Source organism: Cebus imitator, unplaced genomic scaffold, assembly GCF_001604975.1.
Source record: "Cebus imitator isolate Cc_AM_T3 unplaced genomic scaffold, Cebus_imitator-1.0 Scaffold80, whole genome shotgun sequence".
Taxonomy (NCBI): domain Eukaryota; kingdom Metazoa; phylum Chordata; class Mammalia; order Primates; family Cebidae; genus Cebus; species Cebus imitator.
Window position 1 is genome coordinate 4,451,111 of NW_016107395.1, and position 25,914 is coordinate 4,477,024.

Genomic DNA, 25,914 nt, shown 5'->3' on the forward strand with positions numbered 1-25,914 from the left:
TTACACAAGAAATGCCTTCTTATTCATAATTTCATTAGTAGGAAAACCATTTTTAGCTTGGACTCCAATTAGACAGCATAGATAGCTAACAAAAGAAGTGTAATATAACTCTCCTCACAGCCACAGACTAAGCATTTTTTGTGACATTGAGCACACATGTGGGCAGACCAGAAAGGCCCAAATCCAGTTTCTTTCTTTCTTTCTTTTTTTTTTTTAATATGCAGCAGGTAGTCTGTAGAGATACTGATGGGAACAAACCTCTCTGGGACTCAATTCAAAATGACTTGGTATAAATGAGCACATCTCTAAACACATTAGCAAAATTTAGACTAATCTGCAAGTAATGAGCCCCATACAAGTGAATCAATCCCAGAAGAAATGGAGTAAGACGTGCTGCTGATCAGCAAAAATTGGACAATATGATGAGAAGAAACTGGCAAATAACACATTTTTCTTGGCCAACATATTTAAAAGTTATCATTAGCACCTTAAAGAAGAGATAAAAGCTCATATCAGAGTGCACTGTGTTGTGCTTTGTAGTTCAGTGCTTAAATATATTCATGCTTAAATTTATTCTAGAAAGATAATATGATTACAAAATGTTGGGTCATTATCTTCATTTAACAAAGGCCAGGGATTATATATATGGACAGTTATTGAGACCCATGGTCAAAGTAGATGCCACTTCATTGCTACTGTTTCCTGTGTTTGATGACCAAAAGAGATGAACACAGAATACTGTAACAACAATGCTTCTTTCAGTTTAGGCATGCTAGAGTTTTGTAACTCAGCTTGTTTGATATGTTTTCTATTGGAGTTAGAGATAAATTTTTATTTCAAAAAATGTTAGTAGAGTAGAACTACATCTTTCAAGGTTGAAAAATGTTTTGTTTTATTATAGCAGAAAGTCTGGGATTTTCTTACTTGTTAAATTGCCTTCACATGAGGGAATCAATATATTTGAAAATATTTCATTTTTCATGGATCGATGCATGCAAAATAGCAATCGTCTGAGCAATCTTATTTTCAAATCCTCATTTGATAAATAAGAATAAATTGTTAGAATGAAATGTAAATTCTTTTATGTCATTTCTCAGAGTGAAGCAATTTATGTATGATAATACATGGATCATTTGAAAATACTCTTTAAAAAAATGAAACAAATTATATTAACTTTAGAAGCTTCTAAATTTTCTGAGTATGGAATTTTTATAGTATGTAACAGTAATTTTGATTCTAACAAAGACTGTATACGTAGATGTTACTTTTATAATTATATATATATATATATATATATATATATATATACACACACACACATATATGCATACCATATTCTATATTATAGTTGTTTAAAGAGTACTTTGTTATCTGGGACAAGGAGAAGATGTGAAAAAGAGACATTTTACAATTATTTTTTGCAACTTGAAAATGGTAAACTTCATATTCATAACATGAAGTAGTATAATATTCAACTCATAAAAAACTTTTTCCAAGGGGAATCATTCAGAGGAGGGATCTCTAGTGTGTGAAAAGATTACCATGGTCCAAAGTCAATTCCGTAGAATACTTTCTATCTATCTATCTATCTATCTATCTATCTATCTATCCATCTATCTATCTGTCATCTATGTGTGTATGTAGGTATGTATCTATGTATGTATGCATGTATGTATGTATATATCTATCTATCTATCTATCTGTCATCTATGTGTGTATGTAGGTATGTATCTATGTATGTATGCATGTATGTATGTATATATCTATCTGTCTATCATCTCTGTATCTACCTCATGCACTGTGTGTGTATACATATACATAATGAAAGTAAATAAATACACTTGTATGTGTAAAAGAAAATATGAAGGGTAGAATGTCTCAGATCATTTAATAGGCTAATCTATATTGTGAATCTCAGAGAATGAAATATCATGGGCATAATTTCCCAGATTTATTTGACTTTCCACCGCAGAGACCCCTTTCCTTGCTTTTCTCATCACAGCATCTCATGAAACTAGTGTTTGTTAAACGTATAAGTACTTAATTAGACCTTAATCAATTATGCTCTTAACAGAAGACTACTTTCCTTCACAGTGCTTAGCAAATTACTCATATTTTCTATTGATGAAGACCACAAATTCCATTTGGTTTGGTGGCATTGAGAAAGTACAGCTTCAATTTGCATGATGGATTTTTAACTATAGCAAGATTTTAAAAATGAAGATATTGACAGATTATTTAATTTTTTTCTTGATGTCTTTTGAATACATTTGGGTGGCCTAGCAACCTCCTCCTCCTCCTCCTTCTCCAATTAAGTGTAAATTGTGTAATTGCTCCTTTAGAAATTCGAAAGGCCAAATGCTGGGAGGCTAAGCCAGGTAGGTGAAATGATTCTACCTCCTAATTTTATTACCTACTTTAGTGCAGCTGCCATGAGAACACAGCCTTTAGAAAATACCTTGGGGACTAGGAGACACCCCAAAATAAATATTTTTTCTGAAAGCCCTTAGATGCAAAATAATTATCTATATCTCTTGAGTATTTTAATTATTTGAGAAAAAAATAAGAAATAAGGAATGGAATTAAAAATTTTAAATGATTTACAGAAGTATAAAGGCAAAAGAAAAATGAAAATGTTGATTCTGATATTATCATTGTACAGTTTTATAAGACTTTAAATCTTGCAAAATAGATCCTTCCTGGCAATGGAGCGCCTTAGGAAATAAATCCTGTAGCACTTTATACAGTGATAAACATTGCTAAATATCTTTCAATAATATTACAAGATTTGTGTTTCTTAACAGATTAAATGATGCCCTTTCAAAGAAGCAAAACCCACAAGAAAGAAAAAAAGAGGAAAATAGTCCTTTGTTTTAAATCTGCTCTGTTCTTTCAAGGGAAAAATATTCTGAAAAACAAGATATATTTTTTCAGAAGTAGTGGTTTGATCCCTTCCACCCATTTTTAACAGGCCAGGTTATTTCAACCTCAGAAAAAATTTCAATCTTAAAAGCTGTTCAGTCTTTGATTCTGGCAAGCTGCTGTCACCTTGNGGAGGAGTCAGGCACATTTTATGTTAAATTCTACTTTTCCACTGAGGTATAGGAATAATGGTAGAGGAAGAATTCAGGATGCTGGCTCCCCAATCCTGGCTATTATTATTTTGCTTTTTATCTTTTCAGCTTGTGTTTGACTGAATTGAAGAAATCATACTTAAATATAATATAAATGAAGGATTCAGCATTAATATTATCTAGAAGACTCTGAATAATATTCTATGAACAGCAAACTGATTAGAAGTCATTGTCCTTAAAATGCTACTGGTGAAACTAAAGGATGTTAACGCCCACACCCAAGTCAGCATTTAATTTAGAAGTCTTTCTTTTCTGTGGCATGTGTGTGTTAGAACATTCACTCTGACTTTTTCCAAAGACTTCATCTCATTTTTGAAATGGAATGACACATTAAATAAGAATAAAAATATATAAACCTCATGAATGGCTAAAAGCTGGATATATATGAATGTTATATTAACAGTATATTTGGAAGTCACAAATACAAAAATGAAACTAAATAGGAAAAGATTCTGCTGTTAAATGGCTTAAAATGAGCCTTCGTTTTGCACTTTGAACATTTTATAGAGAAACCTTTGTAAGGATGTTTGTTCTTAACACTTTCCACTTAAACCTGTTTTAAAATATCAGTTTGTTCTTACTGATATTTAAAAACAGGTTTAAGTGGAAAGTGTTCAGTGTTTCTATTTTTTTCCCTTTGAATTCCCTAAAATAGCATACAACCCTCTCCTTATTTCCCCAGCTCTTTGGGGACATTCTGTATGGGAAGACCTTACATTGACAGGTGCTATCATCACCTTACATTGACAGGTGCCTAGATGTTGTAACTTTATCTGATTTTAGTGGTTTCTGCGTAATGGGTCTCAACTTTCTTTAAAAAAAATGTGGAGCAATGTGACTATGAATACAACAGTCACACTGTGAACTAAGGATTTTACAGGTAATGCACGAATATGTTGTGTGTCCACTGTGCTCCCAACACTCTAGGAATATCATATAGTTGAGTCTGTGCTATACTATAGTGGACTACAGACTTTTCTGATTAATAGTAAAAAAAAACTTTCAAAGACTATACACCCAGTACCCCGTATATTTATGCATCTTTTACAAATTATATACTTTTAACGTATGCTATACATGTTAACTATATAACCTTGGTTTCTTGCTTATATGTATAAAACCAAGAAAATACATTTAAAAAGAAAACCAAGATCAGGCACAGTGGCTCACACCTGTTATACAGGCACTTTGGGAGGCTGAGCAGGGGCATCACTTGAGCCCAGGAATTTAAGAGCAGCCTGGGCAACATAGCAAGACCCTATCTCTACTAAAAATAAAAAAAGGTAATAAAAATAAATTAGCTGGGCACGGTGGTATGTGTCTGTAGTCCGAGCTACTCAGGAGGCTGAAATGGGAGGATCACTTGAAGCCTGGGAAATCAAGGCTGCAGTGAGTCATGACTGCACTACTGCACTCCAGCTTTGCTGACAGAGTGAGAGCATGTCTCAAAGTGAAAATAAAGATATAAGGAATATAAATTAAATAATATTTTAAAATATTCTTTTAATCATTAATCAGAAATACACAGTGACAATAGTATGACTTTAAAAATATATTTTCAAAATTTTAGTTTAATACTTTGTTGTAAGGTGATTGGAAGTCCTGTCCTAAGTTCTGTTTACTTCTGTACTTTATTTCAATAGCTAACATAACTGAAAAAGTTACTTCTTAAAAATACAAAGGTCTGAAAGTCTCTACACCATTGGTAGGATTTATTAAAGTAGTACACATATTTTCTTCTTTTAACTTTTAAGTTCAGGGGTACATGTGCAGGATGTGCAAGTTTGTTATAAAGATAAACATGGGATACATATATTTTAATTACAAAAAACATACAAGTATTTTTTTAAATTTTGACTGCAGGTTTTTAACTTTCCTGCTTTCAAACTGTTTTTCTTATAAGTTTATTGGAATGCTAATGATTTTTCATATTTTTAAATAATGCTTTCAAAACCCACTAAAACTCTATTTAAAAACTTTAAAAATTCTATTTTCAGATTCTTTAAGAAATAGAAATGACTCACTTTCATTATTCAAAGTAACTAAAAATGATTTTAAAATATTTTAGGATAGTCTCTACGGCAAAAGTCTTTTTTTTTTTTTTTTTTTTTTTTTTTTTTTTAAAAATTTTTTTTTATAGGGAAAATTATTTTTTTTTTGCTCATTCTTGTTAAAAATTATCTTTGAAAGGCAAGATTAAGTTTCTTATTATAATTTATCTTGTAAAGTGAAAGAAACTAGAACAAAAAAGCTACATATTGTATAATTCCATCTATATGACATTCAGGAAAAGGCAAACTATACAAGAGAACATAGATCAGGGACTGCAAGGGGTAGGGACATAGAGAAAGGATTAGCTACAAAGGGACCACATTTGAAAAATGTTCAGACGATACATAGAATCGTTTGGTATGATTCTTTAGTTGAGGATACATAACCCTGCCTTTGGCAAAACCACAATGAGTGAAACTATGCAAATTAAATAATTAACCAGAATGTCAAAAATCTCTGGAAAGAGGACCAGCTGCAACAAACACGTGACACAACCTCATTGAAAAGGTGGAGAAAAAAGAGCTGACCTAAGTAACCTTGGAAATGTTATGTCTGGCATTTATAATGCTAAAGACAACAAAGACCTGTATGTAAATACTATACTCTATTTTCCAATTCATTTCTCACTGGGGTTTGCTTTAGCAATCCTGAAACTATTATACATGTGTAGAGAGATTGAACCAGCAAATAAATAAATTTAGATAATGGCAGCCAAGTTTCTCACTGCCAGAGCAAGCAACTTATAAATAAGCAGGGAGGGATTAAAATGAACCCCATACTGCTGGACTAGAGTAACAGATAACCATATGAACTCATGTTTATTTAACAGATGTATCAGATAATAGATACAGAAATATAGATATGTATATATGTAGGATAGTACATACATATATATCTTAGCACTATCCATTGAGACAGCCTAGAAGCAGTGGAACCTCAGTAACAATGAACATGCCCAACTAGTAATCTTATTTATTTTCACGTTTTTGAGATGGAGTTTTGTTGGTTTTGCCCAGGCTGGAATACAATGGTGCAATTTCGGCTCACTGCAAACTCCGCCTCCTGGGTTCAAGTGATTCTCCCACCTCAGCCTCCTGAGTAGCTGGGATTACAGGCATATATCATCATGTCCAAATAATTTTGTATTTTTAGTAGAGAAAGGGTTTCCAGTGTTGGCCGGGCTGGTCTTGAATCACTGACCTCAGGTGATCCACCTACCTGACCTCCCAAAGTGCTTGGGTTAAAAGCATGAGCCACCGCACCCAGCCAGTAATCTTATTTTTAAAAGACCACTTGCTCCAATAACAGGAAGCAGTGTTTCTTGGAGAAATAGCTGATTCTACTGTTGGGACAGGAAAAATGCGAGGTGAGACTGGTGCACCTCTAAGTGAAGCAGGAGCCAATCTGAAAATTTGCCAATGGCCAAAGCTGGAATGATTTGACCAATGAAATAAATACTGATAATTCTGGGTTATAACTCAAAGAGTAAAATAAATATCCATTAATAAGCATGATCTAAATTAATGGCTGTATAAATACATAAATTAGGAAAAAATATGTTTTTCTTCAGGAGAATTCTAAATAATGAATGGAGAAGGAATGAGAAAAATAGAAAAACACAGAATATCACAGTAACAAATGGTGCTCTATTGCAAGATCCATAGATGAATTATAAAATTAATGGATGAATCTTTGCATGACCATAAAATATCTATCCCTGAATACTTATTAATTGGCATGGTGATTTTTATATATATCCACAAATTCTCTAATACTCCTCCCTCCAGGAGGTGGAGCTTAATTTCTCTCCCTTAAGCGTGTGCTGGACCTAATGACTCATTTCTAATGAATACCATTAAGAAAACAGAAAAATAGTAGCTTTGTAATGGAGAAATCTGGCAGACACCACAGTAACCAAATAATCAAGGTTAACATTACTGGTAATAAATCATGTTGATCAAGTTACCATCTGATATAATTTGAAGAGAAGGGTAGTTTACCAAAATCTGTAACCCTTGTCTAATCATGAGAAAATATCAGACAAACTCAAATTGAGAGACATTCTGTAACTACCTAATTGGAACACTTCCAAAGTGTCAAGGTCTTAAAGAACAAAGAAGGACAAAAATAGGTGTATAAAAAATTATGCTGGGCATGGAAGCTCATGCCTATAATCTCAGCACCTTGGGAGGCTGAAGCAAGAGGATTACTTGAGCCCTAGAATTTGAAATCAGCTTGGGTGGCATGCTGAGACCCCGTCTCTACAAAAAAGAAAAAGAAAAAAAATGCAAAACTTAGCCAGAGGTGGTGGCATTTGCCTGTAATCCCAGCTGCTCAGGAGGCTGAGGTGGGAGGATCATGTGAAACCTAGAGGTTGAGGCTGCAGTGAGCTGTGACAGCACCGCTGTACTTCATCCTGGGTGACAGAGCAAGATCCTGTCTCAAACAAAAGAACAAGCAAACAAACAAAACAAAGTTACTAATGATCAGGTAAATGCAAATCACAGCCATAATGACATCACCTCACCCAAATTAGAATGCTATTTTCAAAAAAAAACCAAAAAAATAATAATTGTTGAAGAAATGATAACACTTACGCAGTGTTGGTAAAAATGCAAATTAGTGCAGCCATTGTGTAACACAGTATATAGGTCCCTCAAAAAGTTAAAAATAGAATTACCATATGATCCAGCAATCCTACTACTAGTATTTATCCAAAGAAAATTAAATCAGTGTGTTGAAGAGATACCTGCACTCACATGTTTATTGAAACACTATTCACAATAGCCATGATAGTGTCTATCAATCAATGAATGAAGAAAATGTGATAAATTTGGAATGGAAAACTATTCCACTATAAAAAAGAATATAATTGTGTTATATGCAGCAACATGGGTGAACCTGGAGGATAGTATGTTACATGCAATAAATCAGAAACAGAAAGAAAAATACTGCATGATCTCACTCATTTGCAGAAGTTTAAAAAGCTGATCTCATATAAGTACTGAGTAGAATTCCTACAGAATAAGGGAGATAGGGGTGAGAGGAGGGGAACGTATTGGTCGATGGATGCAAAATGACAGGTAGAAAGGAGGGATAAGTTCTGGTGTTCTATTGTACAGTAGGATGTCTGTAGTTAACAGTATGGCATTGTGTATTTCAACATAGCTAGAAGAGGGGATTTTGAATGTCCTCACCAGAAAAAATGATAAATATTTGAGGTGGTGGATAAGCTAATTACCTTGATTTGATCATTACACTTTGTATACACATATCAAAACATCACGATGTACCCCATGAATATGTAAAATTATTATGTGTCAATTAAAAAAACATAAAACTTAAAAAATGGCTGAGAAACTGTCACAGATTGGAAGATTAGAGGAGATGAAAGAGACACAATGACTAATGGCAATGTGCTATCCTGGATTAATCACAACAACAGAAAAAGGTCAGGTCAGTCCTGGCAAAAATTTGTAAAATCCCAATGAAGTCTGTAGTTTAGTTAACATTGTTGTGGCAATGTTAATTTCTTACTTTTGAAAAATGTGCCATAACTGTGTAAGTTGTCAACATTAGGGAATTTGAAATCTTCTATAAGTGTAAAATTACTTTTAAAGCAAGAAGTTTTAAAAATACATCACCTCATCATCTTGTAATGATCATAAATAATTTAATACATATAAAAATCTTAGGCAGTATACACACTATTCAATAAATATCAGTTGTTATTTTTATTTTTTATTCGACAAAATAGGAAAGCTAAAAATTGCTTTTATTGAATAGGTCAAGAATTTTAATAACTTTTTTATGATATTAAATCGAGATATTTTGTTAAGTGCTGAAAGGTGTAAAGAGAAAAGTAAAAATAACTTTAATGACACAACCCGACTATATCCACTGTTAACTCTGCTCTATTTTCTGCCAGTATTTTCTGATATAAATATGTATGTATTTCTGCAAAAAATATGATCAGGATTTTTTTTTACCAAGCCCTGTAATAAAGGTTTCTTCTTCTGAAGGGGATAACAATACCAATTAACAAATACGCACCATGCCATGCACTTTTGAAAATATTTTATTGGCAGGGCATGGTGGCTCACACCTGTAATCTCAGCACTTTGTGAGGCCGAGGCGAGCGGATCATGACGTCAGGAGTACAAGACCAGCCTGACCAACACGGTGAAACCCCGTCTCTACTAAAAATACAAAAATTAGCTGGGTGTGGTGGCATGTGCCTGTAATCTCCTGCTCAGGAGGCTGAGGCAGGAGAATTGCTTGAACCCAGGAGGTGGAGGTTGCAGTGAGCAGAGATTGGGCCACTGCACTCCCGCTTGGGCAACAGAGCAAGACTCCATCTCAAAAAAAATAAATAAATAAAATAAAATATTTTATTTGTGTAATTTTATATAATCATTACAATAGTGTCATGATGAAAGTACTTTTAATGTGAATCTCACTTTACAGAAGAAAGTAAAGAACACAGAGGTGAAGGGAAGTTATCCTCATTACTAAGAAGTGGTGGTGCCTTGGCTTCTGCACTAGAGACTGGTCCTGGATTCCATGTTGTTAGCTGCTGGGCTATATTGCTTTAATACATTTGCTTTTACAAGGTATCCCAGGCACCCCACATTTGAAAACTTTAAGTCACTGTTTGAATTTTGTGGGCCCCTGGATCACAGGAAGTGGTGCTACGAATTCCCATGAGTACTGGCTGGTATTTTACAATGTCTCAGTCTGTCCTGTTCAGCTCAATGCCAAGGAAAGGTTTCCTGCAAGAACCTTGGAAGAGAGACGGACTTAGTTCTGGTCTGACTTACCTTTCCTGTGGGTGTGATCCTTAAAGTCACAGCTTAGTGCAAGAGGGGTTCTTAGTTGATGCTCCACCTTGGGTAAGCTCTGGACTTGGAAGCTTGCCGAGGCTTTTATGCTCCCACTCCTGAGGATAAATATTTGTAAAGTGTTGAAGCAATGAATGAAAATACCATAGACTATTTGAGTCTTTTCTTTAGGGGAACAAAAATGGTCCAAAGAAAGTAAACTTCAAATTTTTATAAAGACACATATTTATATGCTTTCGAAAGGTAACAAAGAAACTAAGTGATATCAGCTGCATTGGGAATATACTCTGAAACAGGGAGTAAATACCAATCCATGATTAATCAGTTCAATGGTTCTGTTTCATTATTTCCAAAGGACCATAACTGCCATGTACTTAAAATAGGATTTACGTATTTGTGATGTGAAGTGGTGGCTGTAGATAAGAGGTTAATTGCCTCCCGGATCATTCAGAAACTGTTCTTGGCTTAAAATATCAGGGAATAGGAATAGAGGGTGACCAACTTCAGGAAAAATTATTTTCCTATTTATTGGTAAAATTAGCACATGTTGACTGGCATTTGTCTGAGTAGCTTATTCCTGATAAATAGCGTCATGTGTTAAATTAAGTTTGAGTCCTCATGGATGATTGGACTAAATTTGTTTTTAAGCTTGAAAGCTTTCTAATTGTCTGTATAACCATATAGTATAATTGATGCTGTATATTAAAAATAACCAGCTTGAACACATTGAGTGATTTTTCCTCTAGTAACATAAAGTCATCTATTTATGGAAATAAATCTGAATAGCTATATGTATAATTATTAAGAAGATAGTATCTATGTTTTTAGGCACAAGTGGTTTAGTTATTTCATTGGTTCCAAGTAGTTGCATGTCTATTATAATACTTGAAGTAATATAATTTTATGATTCACATGCAAATTCTTAAGTTTTGATTGCATCCTTTTCATATTATCATCGTGAAAAGCAAAAATCTGCTAATTCATAAACACCAACCTCTATTCAAAGAGTTTCCTAGCTAGAACTAATTTTTATTCTGAGCTACTTAAAGACCTATTGTGGTACCACTCAAATGACACAGCCTATATATTGCTTTATATCATGGCTATATATGTAGTCATGTCCCATTGTTTGTTCTCGTCAGATGAAGTACACTTTTATCACAACAATAGTTGTTATAATTATTAGAAATTATAATTAGAATTCAAATAATAATTATGTTTAGATTATGAAAAACCATGTTTTAAATATCTTTGCATTCTTTATATGTCCCAGTGCCCTGTCGATAGGACATGCTTGCTAAGAGTCTGTTTAATAGGCAAGTTAATGAATTTGTACCCCTTTATTAATAGACTTTATCCTAGGATAACAGAGGTATAATGTAATTCTCTGAACCAGCTGATCTGATGGTTTTCCTTCAGGATGCTGAACCAACCCACTTATTTAGACAGCTTACAAATTCAACATAAAATGAAACATGTGGAAATAATAATTCTGTATATAGATGAGTATTAAATTTACTAAATACCTCTTTAGTAACTTGTCACTTAATGAATACTGGATAACAGGATGGTTCCACCTCTTTACCTCTTTAGATTTGCAATTGCAAAATCTAATTGTACAAGTAAGTCATGTTCTATGTCCTGTGTTATCTTTATTCATATGCTGTAAATCAAGAAACACATTCAACTTTGTTATTTGTAAGACATAATATCCAAATGATATAACTATAAAATAATTTTAATAGCTTTTAATTTTATTTTAGGAAAATTTTGGAGAGCACGTTGCTCTAGTATTAAAAATTTATGGCCATACATCTTTAAATTATTCTCATTATCGGGAAATAATGGGATCACCTTGGAAGAGGTCAACAGAACTCTTCAACTGTGCTTGTCATCCATTGGCTTCAGTTAACTGTAGGCTGCAAGACTGGATATGTAAAACTACACAAAGGTACTTACATGGTCCACTGCCAGTACAAACTTTCCATTCAAAAGGTTTCTTGTATTTTAAAATACACTGTTATACAGCCCATTGATTCATTGGTGGTTTATGGAGCATTCAAAACAAGGAGGAATATGAAACTCGTGAATGTTAAGGAAGGCCACGAGCAAGAAAGAAGGTTAAGCAGGTAACCCAAAATGCAGACAGTACCAATATCAACTAGACAGATGCTCATTTTTCAAATTTGAAGGCAACTGAAGGGCAAATTTGAATTTCTGTGATCTTTCTGTATTCCAAACATAGTAAGCTTTATTAGAAGTCATGGCAGGATAGCAGGAGAATTTTAGAATGTTGTGACTCATTCAGAAGGTTTTTTTTTTTTTTTTTTTTTTTTTTTTTTTTGAAAACATTTGTTTGAAATGGTACTTCCTCCAGTACACAGTGGACTGATGTAAAACAAAACAATAGTGCTAAATTTAAAAGATTTCATCTAATTTATTCTACATTTTTTAATGGCTTACTTCTTTATATTTTTTATATAAAAATAACAAATTTAAATTTATATACCCTTTTTGGCTAAATGTTTGAAAGGCCAAACATTTTCTTCTTTCCAAAGATGGAATCAGTTCTCATCATTTTTGTGTCAAGACTGAACCATCAAATTAAAAGTTCAGATTCCCTCAATTTGCATTATTCAGGATTTTGGATGAACTAATTATTTTCTTATATCTAGACACAATTTATATTGTATCTCCATGTTGTGACAAATGAATCCTTTCAAAACACAAATGATTAAATGAAAAAGTAATGAAACTGTCCTAAGTTGTAAGTTTTAAGACAAAAATAAAATAAAAATAGACTGCTATGTGGATTGGAATTAGTAAAAACTGAATCTATTTGGGAGGGCAGGTGTGGATGTAATTCTCCAGGAATATAAGTGTGGCTTAAAGTCTTGCCAAAATCTTTTTTAGAAGCCATTCCACAATTATTTGTACCATGTACATAAAGTGACAGGACACAGAGAGCTAAAAGCAGGTATTTTCAGAATTCTGTTATTATCAATGCATCACTATGTTAGATAAGTACCCACTAGAACTGGCACTGTGAGGCATAGATTTTCTTTCCATGCCTGCAGAAATGGGACAACCTTGGTTTTCATCACCTTTTTCTTCAAGTAGGCTTTACATATGGAATTTCTGCGACCTTTCTGTGTTCAAAACATAGTAAGCTTTATTAGATGTCATGGCAGGATAGCAGAAAAATTTTAGAATGTTGTGACTCATTCAGAAAGCTTTTTTTTTTTTTTTGCGTTATGAAAAACAAAGCTGTAGTCTTTGTGTGGTTGCTTTCAGGCCTAGTTCTATAACTTTGATTTCCATTAAGCTCAACAACCCATGGAGGATTCTCTCAGTGAAGGGTATAGCAAATAACTCATGTCCTTACTCAGGACAATCAGGTTTTTGCTGTACCCATGCTTGGGTTTGCAAAAAGGGCTGAAAAGTTTATGTTAGGATATTCAGCCTAGAAAGTTATTACTGTCAGCTGTTTGCAAATCCAATACTCCAGTGTGATAAGTATTCATAAGGGGAACTGTTTATTACTTCCATTCTGCATAGACTCAATGATGTTATTTGCTAAAGATTACAGCACAAATTGGTAACAATAAAAGATGATTTCATCTTCGTAATCAACAGTTTTCAGTGTTCACTAACAACTTCACAAACGGTGTAAGGCTTAAAACTGTAGGGCCATCTGTAAAAACCTAATAAAAGGAAATAGTTGCTAGGGATTGATAATATGTTTCTTTGGTTGTTTTCGCCTATGTAGTGATACTGATAGTGGTAGGAAAAGGAGCAGCAGCAGCAGTAGTAGGAACTGGAGGTAAAGGAGGAAGCAGAGTATGACTATTTAATAGGTACTGCAATAATGTACTAAGTACTTTAAGTGCATTATCACACGTAATGTTCAGTAGATTTTGTATTTTTAGTACTAGGAGGAATTCCAAGATATGAAGAGACTTGAGTCTGAAAGCCTCCAAAATATAATGTTTAACTTACTTGCCATAGTTCTGAACCAACTGAAGAAATAAGAAAGAAGAGTAAGTCAGATGATAGCCAAATATTTTCTTTTTATTCATAAATCTGACATAGAAAATCATATTTCTGACAGGTGGGTTTCCCAGTGATCTGCTAAATTAGACACATTGACTTACCCTGGGGGAATAGAGTGTATGTCCCTTAAGATTACTCACTCCCAAGGAGAGGAAAACATGGCAGACTTGGGCTATGTGTGCTGAGCTTCTTTCACTCACCAGTCAGGTTGGGGGTTCCATGCTCCTGGAGCAGAGAGAATGTGGCCAGCAGGGTAGCACTAGGCCAGCAGGGTAGCACTAATGTGAGGCGAAAGTGAAGAAAGCTCATCTGTATTCCTCAATCTCAGACTGTTGTTTTCGGTGCTGTTGTTTGCTTGCTTGCTTAATCCACCAGGCTTAACTCTTAGGTCGATATTCAAGATGTGGTGATAGTTCTCTTAAAATGTGACCAGCAGTCTATCAGAGCAAAGACTCCTGCTCCATTCGCAATAAGATTATTCCCTAAATGAAAATCTAAAAGGCTTGGAGTATGTCCTTCAGAGCACCAGTTAACAGTAGAAATTTTTCCCTCAGAGAACAGTAAGCTCTTGTCTTTTCTCAGAAGATGCACTATACCACATGATACATTATAAGAAAAAAAAAAAAAGCATATTTCATTATATTATATTATCATGGCATTATATTTCTCCACAGAGGCGAGGTTTATATTAGATTTTCCATTAGGCCTTGAATCCTAGTCTATTTCCAGCCATCATGCCGAGTATTTCTGGAGCAATTCTTTCTATGTACGAATCAGATAATGAAAAGAGAGAATGTATTTGAGGATACAAGAGAATCAGCTATGTAGTGGCTAAGGGCACGTTGTTGAAGGGATAAATTGGTAAAAAAAATATTTGAAACTGGTGGTTGGTAGTAGCAGATCTTTAGCTGTAGAAGAGTGAATAGAAGAACTGCCCAGATCAAATGTAACATCAGTTCTAAACTTTAATAGTCTTTAAAGGATAAGATTAGTTTTGTCATTAAAGTGTACAAAGGTTTGAGTGCAATCACTCTTTAATCTGTTCCTTTATTTTGAAAAGTGGCAATTTGGTTCTTTTTCAAGACCACATTTTGTTTGTGTGCCTTTCCTCCAAGATCTAGCAAGTAACTCATCATGCAATTCAAATTTAATTTAATCTTTGCTTGGCTTCTTTAATTAAAATAGAGAGAGGATGAGGTCTCTTACATTGTCTATAAATACATCTTTCATAAATAGAACATTTATAAATGTGCTGAGTATGAGTGACGAAGTCTATTCAAAATTGAAATCAGAAGATGTTCATCCATTGACTCATATGAGGTAATAGCTTCAATGTCTATTGAATTCTAAAATAACAAACTATTCTTATGAAACAATCTTATAGCAGGTTTAATTTTTCCTAAAGATATATACAAAACATTATTTTCTGAGTTTGGAGTATGGATCTTTTCTTTACATGTTTTTTTGCAAGTCCTTCCCTCCTTACTACTATAATGTTATCAATGATGGTTCATTCAGTGGGTCATCTTATACTTGGTAGTCAAGGAGAGATCCCAAAATACCAATTTAAAATTTCATTTGTCTTTTTCTTTTGAGGGCAGAATGTAAGGCATCAAGATTTGAAACTTTTCTTAACACTAAAAATTTCTAAGAAAGGTAGAAAGATTAATTATTAAAATAGTACTTAATGCTTGCACCCAGAACCTCCTAATAAAAATTAAGTTTACACTAAGGAAATGACACAATATTCCAGAGTAGTTGTAAATATGTGATATGTCTAAATAATATTTTAGGCAACTATTTGTAAATATGTCTAAATAATATTTTAGGCAAATATTTTAAGAAAAAATGAAAATGTGTGTAAACAAGTAAGAACTAGGAATTAGGGGGTCTAATATTTAAAAGTAGAATAAATGAATGTTGGAATGTTACTGTAATTATTGGTATGGGGTATTTACAGCTTATTTATGTCATTAAGTGAGTTTAAAAAATAAAAAGAAAGATCTTGAGTAAAACTGAGTTAGTTTCTGAACACTGAGTTTGGACATCATGCTGCTTGGACATCATTGTGTAGATTCCTGGTAAGCAGTTGCAAACCTGGATCCCATGCTTGGTAGTGACATCCCAGCTACACATAGAGATTTGAGATATATTAACTTTCTTGTGATAATTGAAACATAACTAGAAGAGCTACCCTCTTATTGTTGGTATATCATCCATAGAGTAAGCAAGAGTAAGATAAGTTGGTAAGTACAGAAAAAGATAAAAGAAGGATAAAGATTTTGGAGGCAGTAGTCTTCAAAGAATTCTGAGGAAAGACTATCAGAGCAACTGTAGGAACCAACGTTCCAGACAAACTTCAAACTACAGTATAGGTGACATATAATATCAAACATATTTCTGTTAGTATTATAAAGTTTTTTATTGCTATTCTGATACTAAAAGGAAATAAGAAACAGCTATATGGATCTATGTTACTGAGCATATGAATGGTGACCTGGGCAGTATACGTAACATCTCGAAGTGACAGTTTAAAAATTCTTCCCTCATTGGTCCCTGTAAAGACATTCTTCTGCCTTACTCGGGTTATACTTGGGAAACTCTGATTATTGTTAGTCAACAGCAGGATGCAAACAGCTGCCTTTGAGTCAATTTGCCATCGATATTAGGAGTTTTGTCTCTTGTTCATAGATTTATTTTATTCAGAAGGCTCATGATGAGTTCCTTTGTTTCTTTTCAATATCCTACTCACTTTCAGTCAGAAATCAACCTGTAAGGTCCCAACTGACAACTAGGTCAGTATTGGACAAGCCTGAGTACTGTAAATTTGGAGTGAATTAAGTATCTTCCTTTTTATCAGAGATAGGAACCCAGTCTCAATGTAATAGAAGTTGGTTCTGTTAGAAAAAAATATATTTTTACTTTTATACATCAAACATGTCTATCTACTTATAAATAAAAAAATAACCAACACTATTATTGCCCAATCTCTGTGAATCTACCTATTCTAAAATTGAAGTTAAATTTTATGATGCTATTAAACACATTACTTTTTTTCCCCAATGCATGCATAAAATGTTATTTGCTTAAGGATTCAAGTAAAAATCATTTCTGCAGAGTTCAAAAATTTGGAGGAGGTTATATATATTGTTTGTGTGTGTCAGTGCATGTGTACTTGAACACATTTAAGTTAACCACTTTAATTTAGTCAAGTTTGCTAACAACTTTATTCATATGGAAAGGGAAAATATCTCATATTACAGATAAGAAAATTGAGGCTTGAAGAGTTAATAAGCTCCGATTACATAGTAAGTTCCCTAATTTGACTTTGTATTATACTCAAAACAGTCCCTGGCCAATCAGAAAACCCAATAGGAAGTTTGTGACTATTTAAATGAGTGACTATACATAATCACACTGACTTGCATAGTTAAAAACTGTGCTCCAAAAATGGTCCATCAGCTGTCAATATTTCTGGAATTTAATGCATACGTATGCTTTGATTCTGATAATGCAAAACGTGGGAGTTTTTAAAAATGTCATTTAAAAAATCTTTATAAGTTATGATGTAATATTCTCATAAGAGATGAAGATATTTAAATATAAAATTTTATCTCGAGCAGCTAGAAATACTATATATACATAATAAATTTCCAAATTGGTATCAAGAATTTTCATCTTTATTTGAAAAGAGGTATAAACCACCATAAAGGTCAATTCTTTTAGGTGGTCAAAAAAATATAAAAGCTGGATTATTTCAGTTATGAAATCAAACAGTAAAATAATAGCTTGTTGAAGGAAACAGCTGGATACCTGAATCCCGGGCAGCATGAATTTTCACCAACATTTTAGATTTTCATTGACACAATGGATTTCACTAAACTCATCTATTCTTTCAGCAAAATGAAGGTTCTCAAAAGCCTATTGTTCATTGGTCAATAACAAAAAAATTATTCAGTTCCTGACTTTATTATGAGAACAGAATACACTTTTGTGCTTTCCCTGTCAACAGCATACTTTGGTATTTTGACAATGGAAAGAAAATGAATTGCATTATATTGCAACCAACATCATTTTAATAATTTTATTCTTTTGTCATATGCAAATTTTCCCTGGAATATAAAGAGTTCTCCTTGATGTAAATACATAGTTGGAACTAAATTAGGATTACTGAGCCAATGCCTAAGAAACCAATAGTGGAATCCCAGTTTACACAAGTGTCAGCCAAACAGAATTCTTCGTAGTGTGTAGACATAGCTATAAACGTTCAATGATAAATTTTCTAGCATTAACCAGTAAATACAGCCCACTTCATTTGTATAACTCAAGTAACTTTTGGGTATCCTCATTCATTTTGAACCTCTTATAATTTTTGTGCTTCTCAAACTTTTGAGGCATATGTTGATATCATGGACTATCCTGAAACAAGAGAAACTTGGTAAATCTCCTAGGATTTCTTATTTGACCCAAATATTTACATAGAAATTCAGTTTTATATTTTAAAAATGATAACTTTTAGATAGAAAAATTCAAGTATCATATAATTTTTGAAGAAATTTTAAAAAGGAATCTTACAATGAAATTCCACCACTGCTCACCTGCTTAGATCCAGTTCCACTCAACCCCCAAAGTGGGACCTCCTGCTCCAGGCCTGCCAGAGGACATCTCATTACCTAAATATGCCTTATTTCTCATAAATCTAAGCCTTTGCCCTGAAATGGCTCGGCACAGAATATCATTCTCTTGCATCTATTCCTGGCCAACTCGTACTTCTGTAAGACTGTATTTTGTTTGTTTTCACACTGCTGATAAAGACATACTCAAGACTGGGTAATTTATAAAAAATAAGAGGTTTAATGGACTCAGGTCCACGTAGCTGAGGAGGCGTCACAATGATGGTGGAAAGCAAAAGGCACTTCTTACATGGGACAGGCATGAAAGAATGAGAACCAAGCAAAAGGAGTTTCCCCTTATAAAACTATCAGGTCTCATGAGACTTATTTACCACCATTAGAACACTATGGGGAAAACCATTCCCATGATTCAATGATCTCCCACTGGGTCCCTTTCACAGGTAATAGGAACTACAATTCAAGATAAGATTTGGGTGGGGACACAGACAAATCACATCAAAGACTCACTGTCAACTGCCTCTCTTCTCAAACACCTTCCCTACCTGCTTTTGTGGAGCCATTCCTGTACTCTAGATTACCACAACCTCCCATACATAGTTCCTTTAAGGCTTTTCTTATGCTCTATTGTTCAGCTATCCACCACTTTTACTAGACCATGTCCTTCTTGAAGACAAAAGCAGTATATTTTATCTTTCCATGTCTACCTTTTAATCAATTTATACTTTCTTTCTCATCCCTCTATAGCCCTTAGTAAGATATTTAATACCCATATGCAATCTGGCTGAGGTTCAGACTTAGTAAAATCACTCTATCATAACATCTTATAAATATTAAATGTTAAGATATTTATAATTTATGTCATACCTTTTTTTAAAAGTAATGAGACAGCTTTAAAATGTACCTGAGCAAATATACATTACAAACCCAAGACTAGGTAACTAAATTTTATGAATCTCATTTAGTTGTCACTAACTTTGTCAGCTTTGAATGTGTGAAATTATTAATTGGACATGAAATCTTAATGTGAAATTATTTGAAAGTTACCTTTTATCTTATATTAGACAGGAGAGAGAGTGTGTTATCAGTATTTTGTAATTAGCATAACAGTATCATGTAACAAATGTATTGAGACCAATTGAATAACATTACAGCGTCATTCCGGGAAGTAATTATTGTCACAAATATTTCCAGAGGTAATTCTTTATTTAGTTATTTTGCCAGCAGATGTGTCAAGTTCCATATAAATGAATGTTGGTTCCCCTATGGAAAGAGGAAATTAGCAAGTAAGAGGAGACTTTAAAGCTGCATAATCTGTTAAAAGTGACCCATTTGTATATAATCCTACATGAAAGAATATCGCTGGAAACCCTAATTTATTATGAAGAGACCAATCCATAGTATTTTTGATTTCTAAAAATTCTATAATTATTTAAAAGAGGAAAAAATTGAGGTTAATGTATTTCGTAACACATGAAGATTATTAACATAAGGATAGTGGTAGAGTAAATGAAAAGAGAAAATATAGGATTTTTTTTTTCTCTAGCTTGGAAGAATCTCTTCATGTGCCCATGCCAAAAAAAGGTTTCAATTTTTTTTCAGTTTTCAAATCATGTACAGTTATATTGTTAAATATAATATGTAAAGTATTGACTAGTATAATGGCTAATATTTAAATGGTGCTGTTTAACAAACATCTATCTGGATGACATCTCCTATAGTAAAAACATAACATTTTTATCATTTCAACCATAATAGTATTTTCCCTTTTATGGCCTATATAAATTATTATCTACATCACACACTTTCAGTACTTATACCATAGGTTCTTTTGTCTATCTCTCTGACTGTCTATACAATAACGACAAAAACAACAAAACTGAGACTTATAACAGGGATGCTTCCCAATGCTAGAGCTGGGTTCAAGGCTGTAATAATACTCATTGACTCTTCTGGCAACAATTCTGGGTTCCAGGCATCCTCAAACATCGTGTTTGCTGGTCTGGGCTACTTGCCTGATAGGGAAATCACTGAGGGGTCTGAGAACCTGGTTACCATGCCCTTGATGATTGCTAATATTGTCTTTTCATGGTTTTTACCAGGCATGCAAACACCAAGAGGTGCCTGGTGGCTTCCTTGAATTCCAAACATTCCTCCTACCACCATTATATAGAGACCTCTCTATCTACTTCTGAGCAACAGTTAATTACCACTGATAGTGTAATAATTCCCCTTTAAACTCGAGACCTACTGGCATAAAGAACCCTGAGTGACTGGGTGACATCCATAGCATTAGGCTAGGTGAACTCTGAGTGTGTCACCTGATAGAGGATCCTCCCTACTTGGAAGCAGGATCTTTAATCCAGCAGATTCTAAAGTTGAGCAAACAATCAACATAAATTCCCCAAGTGAGCAAATGTGAGTGAGAACGAGAGGGTGTGACAGGTGGAGTTGATACCCTATCATATCCTCCTCACCCTCAATGCCCCAATACTTTGCATGACTTCTGGCTGCTAGCATCTGCATATCTTTGCTGGAATTCTAGAGAATTAAAGCCTCCAGGAGCAGTTCTCAACAAGTTACTGGCTGAGGTTGGAATATGAATATCCCAGATCCCTCACTTCTTGGTGGTGTAACTCTGAGCCATGTGTTTTACATGGACTCACAGTTACCCTATGAGATACAAACGTGTTATCCATAGTGGAAACAGCATGATAGAGCAGCATTTATTGTACCCTTTCCTTCCCTGTCTCACTTTTTCACACCCCCCTTGGTGTGCCCTTCACTTCTCCAATACGTAGCTTGCATTTGGATCCTCGTCTTAGTTTTACCATTTGGAGGAAGCACCATTGATTCCAAGATGCCATTTGTAATTCTAGCCCTTGGTTACTGGATCCAAGCGTTCCAGCTTAAGGATCATGGCACCACATAATTGTTACTAGGTCAAAGTATACATCACACCTTGAAAGACAGCGTCCTGAACCTACAGTGTCACTCTTCCCAAACCATTCCACATTCTGTCATGCCAATTGCTTCAGGATGAGGGAGTCTACTCAGAGAGCTAGTAGATTCTGCAGTTGCTTATCATTGCACATTCTTCACTATAAAGTGGGTCCCTTGGTCAGGGCAATGTTATGTGGGATAATGAGAAATAAAACTCTCTGTGAGCCCTCACATACTGTTGCTGCCTGAGGGACTGTAAAATGGGACAACAAAACCATACATGGAGTATTATCGGTCTCAACAAAGATGAACTGCTGTCCCCTTCCCCACTTTGGTGGAAGAGTGGAATATAATCAACAAGCCACTCAGGAGCTGGCTGGCTTGTTTTCTCAAGGAATGGTATCTAACCAAGACATGATGTGAATCTCCGTTGCTGCTGACAGGCCATACATTTAATAGTGGCAGCTAAATCAGCCTTGGTGAGAGGTAGCTCATGCTGTTGAGAGCCATGAATGCTCTTAATCCCTCCTACCATGACCATTCCATTCATGGGCACGTTGTGTAAGCACTTGAGTGGCATATTGTAGAGGCTACGTAGCATCCAATGGACTAGTCACCCTTTCTATCTAATTGTTGAGAGCCCCTTCTTCAGACTTTGCTGGTCATTGAAAGCTCTCAGGCAAAGAGTTGTAGATGCTTGCAGTTGGATGTCGTTGGGTCAATATATACATAAATGCCTAGTGCCAAGTAAATGTAGATAGAGCAATAAATGTGTGTACTACAATCCTGGACATCAAACAATACATTTTTCTTTTAACCATCCTAATAACCTCCCTGAGAATTAACTACTATTCTTTCTTTAATCCAATTAGTTAACTTTATATTAATTGATTCATAGAGTCTAAACAACTTTCCTATAAAACTTCAGTATTTTGATTCAAAAGCCATGCTACTTTCACTAGGTCCAGCAACATTTAGAGCTCTCCAACAGCAGATTTCCTTGATAAATTTATGTCTTTGGTTTCAGAACCGTGAATAGAATATTGATCATAGCTGAACCTTGATCCTTCCCAGAATATGCAATTTAGATATTATGAAGACATTAAGAATGTGTTATAAGAAATGTCAGAGCTTCCAATAAATCTCCAGAAAGCAGAACAGAAGCCATAATGTTTCCTGTTCGGGCTGAAGGAAATTACATTCTGGTTAAGAATCAGGAAAACAAAAAAAGAAAGAAAGAGAAAAACCACACACACCTAAAAGTCATTCTTTCAGAGAAAAAACTGGTACTAACAAGTTAGAAAGTCGCAGGCACAATGCATGTCCAGACACACATTTGCAAAATGACAATTTAGTGTCAACCTGCTATGTGGATTGCATTGTGGACAGTTTTGGTTGACATTCCCATTCCTTCTTTCAATAGCTATTTCAGACGCAGACCATGAGAATGGGAAAAAATGAATCAACCTACCCAAAAACAGAACATGGAAGGCTGAAGCGAGTCTCAGAAACAAGCATATGGATCCTCATACTGTGAAGAAACCTACTGTCCTTACTACCTGGCTCTTTCTGTTGATTTACAGTTGGGTTAGAGCCTGGTGTAAGTCTCAGAATTGGTACTTCATTACCAGAAATATAATCTGCCTGAGGAGCTGTGGAACTCACATACTCCATCATGTTTGCAATGGTAATTCAAATAAATAATATTCTCCCCCCAGAAAAACATTTTCAATTTTTGTTTATCTCCTATAATTAAAAAGCAAGACATCTTAAAATTTTCATTTCTGATTTCGGACATGCTCAACATAGTCCCTTCAAACTCTCTTGAAACTGTCTCTCTTTGCCACTTTTCCATGCAAATTTTAAGACATCCTACCTCTGTATTTTTGAACTCCTTGATTCCAGCCCTTTCTCCACCTTCTTGTTTTGTTTTTGAGACAAGATTCTTGCTCTGTGGTTCAGACTGGAGTGCGGTGGTATGATCTTGGCTCATTGCAACCTCTGCCTCCCAGGTTCAAGAGATTCTTCAGCTGGGACTACAGGCGTGGGCCACGATGCTCGGCTAATTTTTGTATTTTTAGTAGACTTGGGGTTGCACCATATTGACCGGGCTGGTTTTGAACTCCTGGCTTCAAGTGATCTGCCTGCTTCCGCCTCCCAAAGTGCTGGAACCACAGCCGTGACCTATCCTGCCTGGCCTCTCCACCTCCTTTGTGCTCTTGTTTTTGTCTTGTGAATAATTTTTCTTGTTTCAACAAGTAAGCAAAATTTCTAAAATTCAGAGAGAGCGTATTATTGATTCTTGACATACATACTTTGTTAAATTGTCTTCTCATACATTTTATTTTCCCATATTTTTACCAAATTTTAATTTGTTGTCACACATTAATATTTGTCCTCCTGTCCTTGTAATACATTAATATTTGTCCTCAACCGTTGTCCAAAATCAGAGTGAAGACCTCATGCCTGCTAGCATCCAATGTGATCAGAAATAATAAATGCTTGTGTGTGTGTGTGTGTGTGTGTGTAATCACTTACCAGTTAGGAAAAACTGAGGCTGTGTAAATTTATGCAAATTGGCCAACAGGTGGCTAGAAAGAAGCACAGCCAGAATTTGAAACCATGGAGTTAAGTCCTAGAATCTGCACTGTTAATAACCATCTGGACTGCCTCTTTCAGAAGAGCACTGAGTGTCATGGATGCTTGAGTTCTGTAAAGAGGTGGCCACGTCAAGACAGCAGGAGCATGTTATAAGATGATGAGGTTTGAGTCAGAAAAGTGCCCTTATTTTTATATAGTCCAGAATAGGACTATTTACTTTCAATTACGGTACATAAACTCTACCCCTATTAATTGGTAGTCAGTTTGCAAATTATAAAATTGATGCCATCCAATAAAATATTATCTTATGATATGACATGATTTCTTCCTATCTCTGGGAGGGTGAGGTGGTTGAACAGTCAAGGTGTTACACTCACTTAGAATCTGCCTTATGGAGGTGTTTATGTAAAAAAGTAAAATATTTTATTTACACTCCTAAAATTCTTAAACTAATAGTGGCTAACTTAAGAATTAACATTAATTGATTTTTATTTTTTATTATATGTATAATACTTAATCCTTAGAAAAATCTTTGGGGAATAAAGATAGGCAAAATGGAAACATAAAATGACCTACTGTATATTATTTTCTTCCTTTTATATGCACACAAATATTTGTAATCTTATAAAAGTCAAATTGTATCTTATACCATGCTCTATACTCCTTTCCTTTCTGAACATATAATACATCTCCAGATCAATAAACTTAATTCTGTAATGATATAGTATCTACTTAATGTTATGTTCTATTATTTTAATAAATATTGAGCATCTGTTAAATAGACATAATACCATTGGTATTGTTTTAGTAATTAGGATTTTTAAAAAAATTCCTCTCCTCATAGAGCTTACATTCTAAGGGTAAGAGGCTACAATAAGTAATCCAGTGAGTAAATCATGCCAGGTGCAGATAAGTACTGTGTTGAAAACTATTAAAAACTAGCCAAGAAATATGTGAGTGTCAATTTTAATTAGTCTTCTTAGAGAAAGCTTCAAGAAGCAGTTAATAGTTGAGCAAAGATTTGATTTGATTAGTCTCCAGTAGTGGACACTGAGGCTGTAGTTATCATAAACAATGAAACAACAACCTTATGTCTAATTTGGCATACCTGCTCATTTATTCTCAGGCCAAAAGAAAAAAGAAAACTTTACGTAATTCAGAAAAGAGAGTGTTATTGATTCTTGACTTACTTTGTCGAATTGTCTTCCCATACATTTTATTTTGTCATATTATTACTAAATTTCAATACTGTCATTTACTCCTTTTTAAAAACTTCTTTAATGTGATGGGGGAGAAACGTGTCTCTGTCTTTCATCTACTAAGAGATTATTATTAATTTTAAGCATTGTATATTTAATTAACATTATTGCACATTAGTCCTGTATGAAAATTTATTTTTATAAAAAAGTTATTTTTAAAGGAATATTTGATTTATTCTGTTTATAATCAGATGTGTGAAATATAAACATGATTCAAACCATCGTATTGTATGAGTTTGTTTTCTTTCACATTCAGTAGCTGATAGCCGCTTATAGGTAGTAATCTCACTAATGTGAGTTATAAAATGGCAGGTTAACATATTTTCTGTGTTCTTCTTTCTCTACTACACCCATGTGCCAGCATTCTTTACTCATAGCCTGTTTATCATTGCCTAGAACA